Source organism: Amphiprion ocellaris, chromosome 2, assembly GCF_022539595.1.
Source record: "Amphiprion ocellaris isolate individual 3 ecotype Okinawa chromosome 2, ASM2253959v1, whole genome shotgun sequence".
Lineage (NCBI taxonomy): Eukaryota > Metazoa > Chordata > Actinopteri > Pomacentridae > Amphiprion > Amphiprion ocellaris.
In genome coordinates this window covers 39,322,656-39,333,697 of record NC_072767.1, presented here as the reverse complement: position 1 = coordinate 39,333,697, position 11,042 = coordinate 39,322,656, and positions in this window count along the sequence as shown.

Here is an 11,042-nt window from a genome sequence, read left to right as displayed (position 1 = left end):
AGATCTGCTAACCTACTGTGAGAGCACAGTCAGTCCTTGTTTTGACCCATAGCAAACCAAACTAAATATCAAACTTTCATGAGCTTCTGTCAGAGTGGAGAACACTGCTTATTTATTCACAAGTGTTGAACCTAATTTGATATACTCTGCAATTTTCTTTTCATAATTTCAATTTGTGGTTAAAAACACATTTTTTCTGTGGTGTTACAAGTTCAGAACTTCTCCCATGCATTTACGCTCAGTTCAGCCTGTCGCTCAAACTACAGGCATCAAAAATTCAGTGTCTTTATATTTCATAGAGGTCATTTTCATTAATTATGTAGTCTTCTTGAGATCCCTTGCATATAAAGGAATGTCCATCTGTTTCTTGTACCTCCTTTGAGGAAGCACAGGTAATTTGTTTCAATTATTTGCCTATTTTTTTGCTACTTGGGATGCTTTGAACAGTGCTTTAGCTGTGCCTGTGGTTCAGAGAATGTTTGATGTTTGACCATAGATCAAGTTTTGTATAACTTCAAACATTTCATTTCTTTCCTAGGAGTCTCTGCTCTGATCTCAGTTCTTCCTTGGGTCTAGCCTGCAACATGCGGCAGAAATTTTGGTCTCTTGTCCTGCCTTTTATTTGATCATTCACTGTTTTTTTTTTCATTTTTTGCAATATGCATACTACCAGTAACACCTTTTATGTCATATAAACCTTTTGGTTTAAATTTTTGAGAGGTGGCATTTTATGACTTTTTGTGTGACGGTGACTTGATATTTTTTCACGAGTGCAATAATCATTGCAAATGTGCTGTATTTTTGCTGTAATTCTTTTTACAGTAATATTGTAACTGCCTCATAATATGAACCACCAAAGCTGCAAAGAAATCCATCCCTTGCTTGCAGTATTTATTGCTATAAGAATACAGTGTAAAGTGAATGCGAGCTGAGGAACATCCTGTACAGGTTCATAGTTCAACACAGGACCAACACAAAGACAAAAAACAACTCCACCACCAACACAACCAAAAAAAACAAAACAACAACATACTAGTTGATGATTCATTGTCTTTTTGAAAACCTGCACATGATTGCACAAGGTATTAGGTAATAATATCAGTAATATTTATAGATGAAATGCAACGGAATGCCACAAAACTTCCCACAAATCAGACCAACTTAAATTTTTTATGATGATCTGTATGGCTTTCTTGGTAAATAATTGTAGTGCCTCAGGAAAACATTGCGGAATGTCTTGATATAAAAATAATACATTTAGAGGAGTAAAGGTAAATTCACTTCATACTGTGGCAAATGACAAAACAATACTTGTACCAACAGAACTTTAAAAACAAAGTGAGAATAAGTTTGAAGTTATGTGTTAACTGTCTTGAAACGTATCCCACTGTTCACAGCAGTGCAGGGTCACACAGGTTGGACAGTAAAATTGTACTGTTTCAAGAAAATATAGATTTTGGGACTAAAAATCTTAATTTAAAGTTTTTGCATCTTCTGCTCTCTTTATTTACAATGCTACCCAACAGTCAATTTCAAATTAAAGGTGAAAAGCATTTACTTCTTTTAATCCAGGACAGTTGAAGAAAAAGCCAGAAGTTTACAGTGATGAGCCACAATATTAAAACCAGCTGCCTAATATTGTGTAGGTCCCGCTTGTGCTGCCAGAATAGCGCTAACCCATCTGGGCGTTCATACTGGACCCCTGGGAGTGTCCTATGGTGTCTGCACTGTAACATTGGCAACAGATCCTTTGGGTGCTGTGGGTGTTGGGATGGGGCCTCTGTGAATCAGAATGGCTCCAGTGCATCACATGGATGTTCAATTGGACTGGGATGTGGGGACTTGGGTCAACGCCTCGAGCCGTTTGTCATCTTTCTCGATTTCTTTCTCAACAGTCTTTGTAGTTTGGCATGGTGCCTTGTCTTGCTGTGAGTGGTTCATATCAAACTAACATCCACATGAATGCAAAGACCCAAAGAAAACGTCAAGGTGCATTTCTGTGAAAATGGTAAAGTGAATTTATTTTACCCAGACATCAGCTACATGAAAGACATTTGGGAATATAATACTGATATTTGCTGTTTGCTCAGTGTTTTTGCTTTAGTTCACTTTAGTCTATTCTTTGCTTTACTAAAAGTAGCAACACACTGCACTGATTCTCCAATACAAGTAAAGGTCCAGCATTGAAAATCATACTGTACTAAAAGCTTGTAAGTTCCCAGTATAAGCTACATTAAATCTAAAAATAAAAGTACCCACTACAGAATAATGGTCCCTTTGAGTGCTATGTGATTTTATATTACTAAACTGTTAAAGGAAATATCTTCTTTTCTGATGTCCAAGTTAGATTTATTCAGTTGGGTAATCAAATCTAAAACAATGTATTGTAGTTTAAAACATCCATTCATCCATTTTCTATACACTTATCTATCCTGTGAAGGGTTGGAGTATTTTAAAACAACTTTTTAAAAAAAGCACAATGAATAGTACAGCAGTTTCTGAGTAAAAATATTTGTAAAAGATGACATGGAATGGAAATATTTAAATGTCACTTAAAAGCAAATGTACTAAGTCATGTTCTACAAGATCTATAAAGCTGTGTTTTGTAATGCCACTGTAGTGAAATATGATACTCATTCAAGAATTAGTCTCAAATATACAGTTTTGAATGACTCTCAAATCCGTCAGATATTGACAAATGTGTGTGAGGACTGTTCTTGGGTATCTTTCACCAATGTCTCCTTGAGGCCTAACAGCTGTTCAGCGGTCCTCAAACAGCCTCATTTCAATTTGGCCAAACACACTTCACAATTTCAAATGCTATCAGTTACCAGCACCACTACCTATTCCAGCACTTCTCCTAGACACCTCATCCGGGAGATGTTTCCAAAATCAGCTGCATACGTGGTGCCAAAGTACAGAGATAACCAGCCAACTAAGGAGGCCAAATATCCAGAGCAAACTACTAAGCCTCCTTCGTTTGTAGGCTGACACGTCCTGCATGAATTCTGTAGAGTTGGATTATTAACAAATGTGATATTTCAGACACAGCTTTAGGGGAACTGGCAACAATTTACCATAGGTTAGTCATTATGTAGACTTAGGTGTCCTTACATGACTGGTTGGAGCAGAGAACAAATCACAATGGAGCAGGGTCTCCACCCAGTGGTTAGAAACTGTACGTACAAATTAAAAATAGTAAGAGTTACTGGTATTTTCTTAGACACAGATCTTCCAAACATTAAAACACACTGACAAAGGAAGTGAATAACATCGATATCTTACTTTGACAAGATCCAAATTGTAATGGTTAGTGTTAGGATGCAGTAGCTCCCTCACTGTCTACATGCAAGCCTTTTGTTAAAAGGTCACCATTATCCACACACTATTTTGTTGTTTTTTTGTTTGTTTGTTTATTGTATTAATACCAATGGGTGATGAGAGAACTGCACTTCACCTCAAAGTTAAGTTTAGTTGTTTGACTAAAAAACATCATATTAAGAAGAAATTAAGGTGTAAAAGTAATTACCTGCCAGAGTTTGTTCCTTGTGGAAGCCATCTTGTTCTGAGGAGCCACACCTCAAAATCCCTTATTTTGTCTGATACATGAGTAGGTGGGGTCTCAGGTTTGATTGGACAATACTTTTGTGATGAAATTCAAGGTAATTAAGGTAAATACTGAAAGAAGCACAAATGTTGTGTCTTTTTAAGTGTTCAGCAATAGTGACTGATTGCAGATCTATAAAGTGAGGCACTACAGTTGGAAGAATTTTTATTTAATTGTGCATTTGCTGTGAAATTTGTCAAGCCCACTCCTGAGTTCTGACCTGATTGGCCAGTTTGAACTGGGAAGACAGCCCCCACATCCTATATATATAGGAGTACACAAGGACAGGAAATGGGGACCTTTCTACTCTAAGTGCAGCTCATTGTCTCAGTGTACCAACTGTTGTTACTTTATTAGGAGTAACTGTTTGATTATATCCCATTTTTGACATTTGGAGGCTGCTATTTGTTTTGGAGACGAGAGAATTTATTACTTCCTGCTTTTCCAGCTCACTCTTGTCAACAAAATATTTGTCCTCTTCATGCACCACCATGCCACCCTCTCATGTTGCCTTGCAACAGACAACCAAGTTAGAACATCTTTAAAACAGCAGGTCTTGTGGAATTTTCCTGGTGTGCAGTGGCTGGTATAAAACAAAATTTCTCCAAGGAAGGACAACCGGTGAGTCGAAACCCGAAAATTCACTGTTATCATGGGGAGGAAGCAAAGACTGGCTCATGTGGTCCGATCTCACAGAAGAACTGCTGGAGCACAAACTGCTGAAAACCTTCATGCTGGCTATGATAGCTTGCTGTGTGTGGAGCTGTATAGTTGCAGACTGGTCAGAGTGCCCATGCTAACCCCTTCTATTACTTACAATGGGCACATCAGTGTCAGAACTGGACCATGACACAATAGAAGAAGAAGAAAGGAGCCTGGTCTGATCAATCATGTTTTCTTTTATATCACGTGGACAGCTGGGGGTGTTTGCATTGTTTGTCTGGTTGTTTGCAGCAGGATGTACTCTGGAAAGAAAGCAAGCCAGTGGAGGTATTATGATGCTTATAGCGACATTCTGCTGAGAGGTTCTTAGGTCCATCGTCTGGATGTTACTTGGACATGTAGCACCGACCTAAAAATTGTTGCAGATCGCGTGCAGTAGGACAACAAACAAAACGGTTTAGAAATGTTTTGAAGAACATGACAAAGAGTTCAAGGTGCTGACTTGAGCTTCAACTTCTCCAGTTCCCAATCTAACTGAGCATAGGTGGAATGTACTAGATCAAGTCCTATCCATGGGGGCCTGACTATGCATCTTCCACAACTTACAGAAAGTCTTTGGAAGTCTCATGGAGTTAATGCATCAAGATGGATCAAAGATGTTTTTGGTGGAATGAAGGGGACCTACACAATACAAGGTAGGTGATTTTATTGTTGTCATTGCGTGGTATATGCTGTTGTGCTGTGGTGGCATGCACGTGCCCTAGAATGCAATGCCTATTTAATCCACATAATCTACTATGCAACTTATTCAAAATCATGCTCATGTAGGCTGTCATCAGAACATTTGCAAGGTCTCAATATTGCCTCTACTTTCCATAATTCTTGGAGAGATTTGTATTTATTTTTGAAGGATTTTGTAAGATACTGGGTTGTTATCAATCTCATATATCAACCTGGACACTTGCATCAATATAGCAAGGATTCACTTGTTACTTTACATCATTTATTTAGTTTTTTCCAGCCACATACTTCTGTACCATAAGAAAAAGCATTTATCTGTCCACAAAATGGCCACAAGTGCATCCAGGATTCAGAAAAGCCGCTGGAACATAATGTGGCCAGTTGATATAATGATGTTTTTCTGGAGATAATTGTATTAATACTAAAACAGCAGCAGTCCAGACAATCTTAAAATTGAGGTAGCTCAGAGGCTACTCACATCACAGCAGTGACTCAGATTAGCAGACAGGATCGCTCTGCAGGCGGACTATTTCTCCCCTTTACAACAAAATCACAATCACGGTGGGCGACAGGATCCTTTCGCAGGCAGTGTTTGGGTGATAAAATTAATCTTCGATATGTCAAAATTATTCCCAATGATTGGCTCTTCGCTTACCCTTCAAGTCGTATAATGCTCAGCAAGGGACCTTGAGCAGGAGAAAATTGTCTTCTTCACACCCTCTGTGGATAAAGCAGAACCAATTAAGCAGGAGGAAGTCGCACACTAGGTTTGGGTCTGTTTACAGCCAGAATGAGCTTGAACCAAATCAGCCGGCTGCCAGAAACCAACCAGAATCAAATAACATTTCAAGTCTGTGGGGATAATTAGGAATTTGAGCAACATCTTAATGTGTGATAGTTCCTTGGAGTTTCTGGGCTATATTTGGGTATATTTTGATAAAGAGAAAGTTTTATTTTTACAGCCCTCTGGTGCAGTTCAAATCTGACATTCTCTGAAAAATAATAGTTTATTCCATAGAGGGTGAAGCAAGGTTGTTTAGCGGATGATTATTAAGGCAGCTGAGCACAGTTCAAAGAGGCATTTCTCTTCCTTGTCTCTCCTAATGACTACTCTTATGCCCAAACTGGAATTAAAAAAAGGTGACTAGGTTGCTTGAATGCTCACACAGTGCTTTGAAATTCAGCTCTGTCTACTGATTATTTATACTCAACAAGAATATTGAATGTATAGAATGTTCAGCAGTTTTTATATTGTCATTTAGAGCGGTGGAGCTTCAAACAGATAAAGTAGAGTACCACTTCAATCTTTCTGCTAAGTAAACCATAGTGGGCTACACTTTTTCAATTATTTAAGCGTAATTTTAATTTATTTTCTCACCCCTTTAATAGTGACAACAGACCCAATGTCATGCTGAAGTGTCTTTCCTCAGTGGAAGAAGCTTTGACCAATATCAAAGAGTTCTCCTCTACCTTTAGTCCAGGGACCTGAGGCCTGGAGAGGAAGGTGCTGCACCCTGACTCCACGGTATAGGCCTCTTTTATCACATCTCATCAGCCTGCTAAGTCACTGGTCCATAAAACTGTCTCCAGTGTGATACGCCATCATCACATCACACCCTAATTTCCTCAAACAACACCTTACAGTTGAACAAGCATGCTTTGCAATGCATAACCGGAGTGCAATGGTGAATTAGGCACCGGGGGACACCTCTAACTCTTACCGCCTATTAACCCACAGCTGCACTGAGAAACTTTTCCACCATGCCAGCCCAAGCAGAGAAGAGCTTTTCCCTTAACAGCAAAGTGTTGCACATGTTATTATATCAAGTTCCTAATTCGCTCACTGACTCCATTTCATACCAAGATGGCATATTGAATTTTAAATTGCGCGTTCGTATGCAGTGCTGCATGCTTTTTGTGCATTGCTGTTTGCACAATAAGCAAGCGAGTTTCTCAATGTAGAGAAAGGACAATGTTGGATAATTAGGAAGTTGTGCATGTGTGCGTCTGTCAGTTTTGTACTGTATGTCGACAAGAGCACACAGAATGCAAAATGACTCCCTGAGCTGCCTTCGTCTCCCTCAGGGCCTCACAGACTTCCCAAGCTGAACAAGATCGAGCCGGACTGCCTCCTTCTCAGGGTCCAGACTGGTTAACAAGCAGCAGAATAAAACGGCAGCAAGTTAAATTGTATGTAACTTTTTAGTTCGCACTAATAGTGTGACCTTTATCGATTTCTTGTCTTTCCCCTTCAGCTTGGCGAAACACTAATGGCACTGGTCAATAAAAAAACCATGAAGTGGAAGTTCTCAATACCCCTCCCCCTGCGTTGACCACATCCCTAAAAATAGCCACTCAACCAACCACCCTCAGAGGCCGCTGAGCCCAGTGCCATGACAGCTCGCTGCTCTTATTCAATACGAGCTGCACTGCGTCCCTGTTTGTTTCCTCAGCACAGATGTAAGCGGACGAACATGCTGAGCCATCCGCCAAACACATCTACTCTCAATCCCATCTCTGCCGGCTCCCATTCAGATGACCGGCCACGTTCAGTCAGTACCCCGCCTCTTCTGATCGATCGATTTATAACACGATGAACGGAGCATAAAATAACACTTTGATTTGGGAGCCTGAATCGAAAACAAACGGCAATTTCAGCAACTGTAACTTACATGGCGTTCTGGGACCTACTGCTTCAAAGAATTACGTTCACATTTCAAAAGAACAAGTTTACAATGAAAAAGGCCTCGTGTCTGTGTAGCTACCACCCACTGTTTTATTGACCAGTAATGTCAGTGTATGCCACTGCCTGCTCATGTCGTTCCCTACTGAACTTTTGCAAAAAGAAGTTTCTTTTTTTGAAGCAGAGTTACATAAAGCTGAAATGATCCTCACTTCCATCTCCTCTGGATGGCTCACGTCTTTTTTCCCCAAACTTCTCTCAACCCTGAACTTTGTTGACCAATCTGTTTCTACTCCACACCGGGCCCCTTTGGAAGTGAGACTTTGCTTGCTCTTCAGGTGTGCTGCTGAGCTCAGAACAACAGAGACAGCTGAAGGCAATTCACTCACACAGCGATGCAGATATTCGGAAGTCAAAGTTCTGGGAGGGCACCCTGTGGTGCCGTTCGCTCCACAGTAAGAGGAGCAGCAGCAGCCAGCAGTATTGATTCACCTTGCAGCCTTGAGCCTGCTGTCACTGACAGTATATCACTTCATTTAATCCACTGTTAAATAGGCTGTAATTAGAAATCTGTCCTGCAGATGTGTTTTATTTAAAGGTTGGCTAAATTGCAAGTCCACCTACACTGTTGTGCTTTAGGGTTTTTTTAAAAATTTATTTGTCAGTGTTGTCCTGATTTCAGTATTTTATTTTCATGAAGGATTTTAATCTGAGTGCTATTGACAGTGTCTGCAAAGAGAAGGCAAATGATGCAAATAACCCGTCTCTTGGGGGATTAGCCTGCACGCTATTTGAAAAGTACTTACAGTAAGTCTCTTAATTGTGGTTAATGTCTGCTGGTCCCTTGACTCCAACTGATGACCGATAGACTTTTTTCCACAGCAGACATTTTGACTTGTCATAGCAGGAAAAGAACAGGTGAGGAAAAAAAGGTTGATGATGGCTCAGCTCTTTTGGATGTTGTACCATAAATTAATGAATGGGCTGTGATTGTCAAATTGGCCTTCAACCTCAATTTATATTTCATCATTTCTTTTCCTGAAAACTATTGAAGGATTGGTTCTATTTTTTTCGACGCTGTCTTTGTACAACAATCACATGCCATTGCTCATTAAAACTGTACATGCAATGTACAATGAAAGCGGTGAAAGAGTTATTGATCTCTATAATCATTCCTCCTCTCAGCACTGGCTGTCAAACGACTCCTACTAGCACAAGTACATGGAGGACAAAAAAAACAAGTCCACAGTCCTTATTCAGTGCAAAAATTTGAGAGCAGAGTCTAATATTAGAAATTAGTAGCACACATTTGCCAAATGCAAGAAGAAACTCTTTTGGTTCTACCACATCATGCTTCCTTGCTGAGCAGTGTTGTAGATAGAAAAACATCAAATAGGGAATTTCACTTTGAAAAGACTAACACTTGACATGTTGAAGCCTAAGTGGAGCTGAGTTTAAAAATGCATTTTTATACAGACCTAGCATCATCGACCTTTTAAATCTTGTTGTTTAGTCATGAGCAATGATGAACGATAACTGCAACAGACATGTTAGTCAATTTCCAGATGCACCTAAAAAAAATTAAAGCCATCCTCTGCTTTTCTTACTGGAGTAGTGGCCTGCATATCAGTAATTTCCTTATTTTATAGTTCACTCACTGACACCCCCCCCCCCAAAAAAAAAACAAAAAAAGCAAACATTTAGATTTGTAGTTAGTATCCAAGGTTACTTTGACATACATGCCATTTGTTAATTAGTTTTTTATCGTTATGACTTGGAAAATGATGGATCGTTGCAAAATGATTTGTGAATATGAACATTTTCTTAATTACTAGACTGAATTGAAACACAGAAAAAGTGGAAAATAAATTGAGGCTTTTCTTCCCCACACTTCAGAAATCTACAACATTTCTGCAGTTGTCAATTAAATTGTCTTCAAGTTCTGAAATAACTTCACTGCACATTATCTTTTTCCTCAAAGACTCAAGCTCAGTTTGCACCTCAGGACCTGAATTATTGATTCTAAGTAATTTGAAAGAATTTAGTGTGACCTATGTGTACATTACTGCCAATTCCTATTTACTTCAAATCAAGTTTTAAAATGAATTTCAGTTGCAGTTCAGTTTTATTTATACAGAGCCAGTTCATAATATAACTCATTTCAAGGCACTTCACGTAGTAAGTTAAAGATTTTACTAAGTTAGATTACAGATGGAAACCAAACAAATCCTCTTGGGGTTCTCTTTAGTTACGGTGGGAAGTAAAAATTCTTCATTAACTGGAAGAAACTTTCAGCAGAACCAGGTGCAGGGAGGGCAGCATCTGCTCCAACTAGTTTGGGGCAGGGTAAAGGAAAGTTGCTTAAGGACGACATTTAGAATCCAGGTATAACAGAATAAAAAAAAACACTGAGGAGGCTGGTGTGGGCAGAAACAATAGATCAGAAATGTGTTGCTCTGGAGCTGAGTTGCAAAGACGACAAAACAAAAACTGTGGGAGTAAAAGATGCAAAATCAGAGACATGCAGTGGTGGCATATAAATGTATGGAGAGTAGAAGTGCATTATGGGAAATCCTCAAGCAGACTTGGCCTTTAGTAGCATACTGTAAACTTCATCAAAAAGGAAAGGTTTTAAACCCAATCTGAAATGAAGGACGCTTACTGGAAGACATTATGATTTTTCAAAATAGGAAATGTGCAGGATACTTAAAAAAAATCTAAATTGGTCGTAACCATCTCCATAATTAGTTATAATATTTATAATATTTGTAGTACTGTCATGTCTGGCTTCACTGTTGCATTGGTTGGGTTGTTCTCCAGGACTGGTGCAACTGTTGGTTCTCAGGTTTGGTATGTACTGCAGTCAGAAAAAATACCATGAATGAATTGGATTGCTTGGATAGAGCTCTCTTTCAGAGTCTTAACTGCAGTGTTTGTGCTTTTGTGATGCAAAATTTAGGTCCTGTCTTCACAGGAGCACGTTGTCATGGCGGCTGTTGTCTTGGATGGGCTATACAGAGATGCTGTTTTCACTGTTTATCTGATTTGTCATTTGTATTATTGTAAAGCACTTTGTAACTATGCTATAGAAATATTTTCTTAAACACAAGAAAATCATTCATATAGTCCCTGAATAATTTACTGGTGCTTTTTCTACTGTGGGTATGAACCGGGATATCTGCAGGGGAATATTTTCCATTATGGTTCACTAAATTAAAGGGTTAGTTCTTCATCGACTGATTAAAAAAGGCTAGTTTGAAGAAATTTAAAAAAAGAAATCATGCAATTCTATGACCCATACGCTTTCCGGAGTTGAAGTGCTTCATAGATGCCACTGGGTGTCGCTCC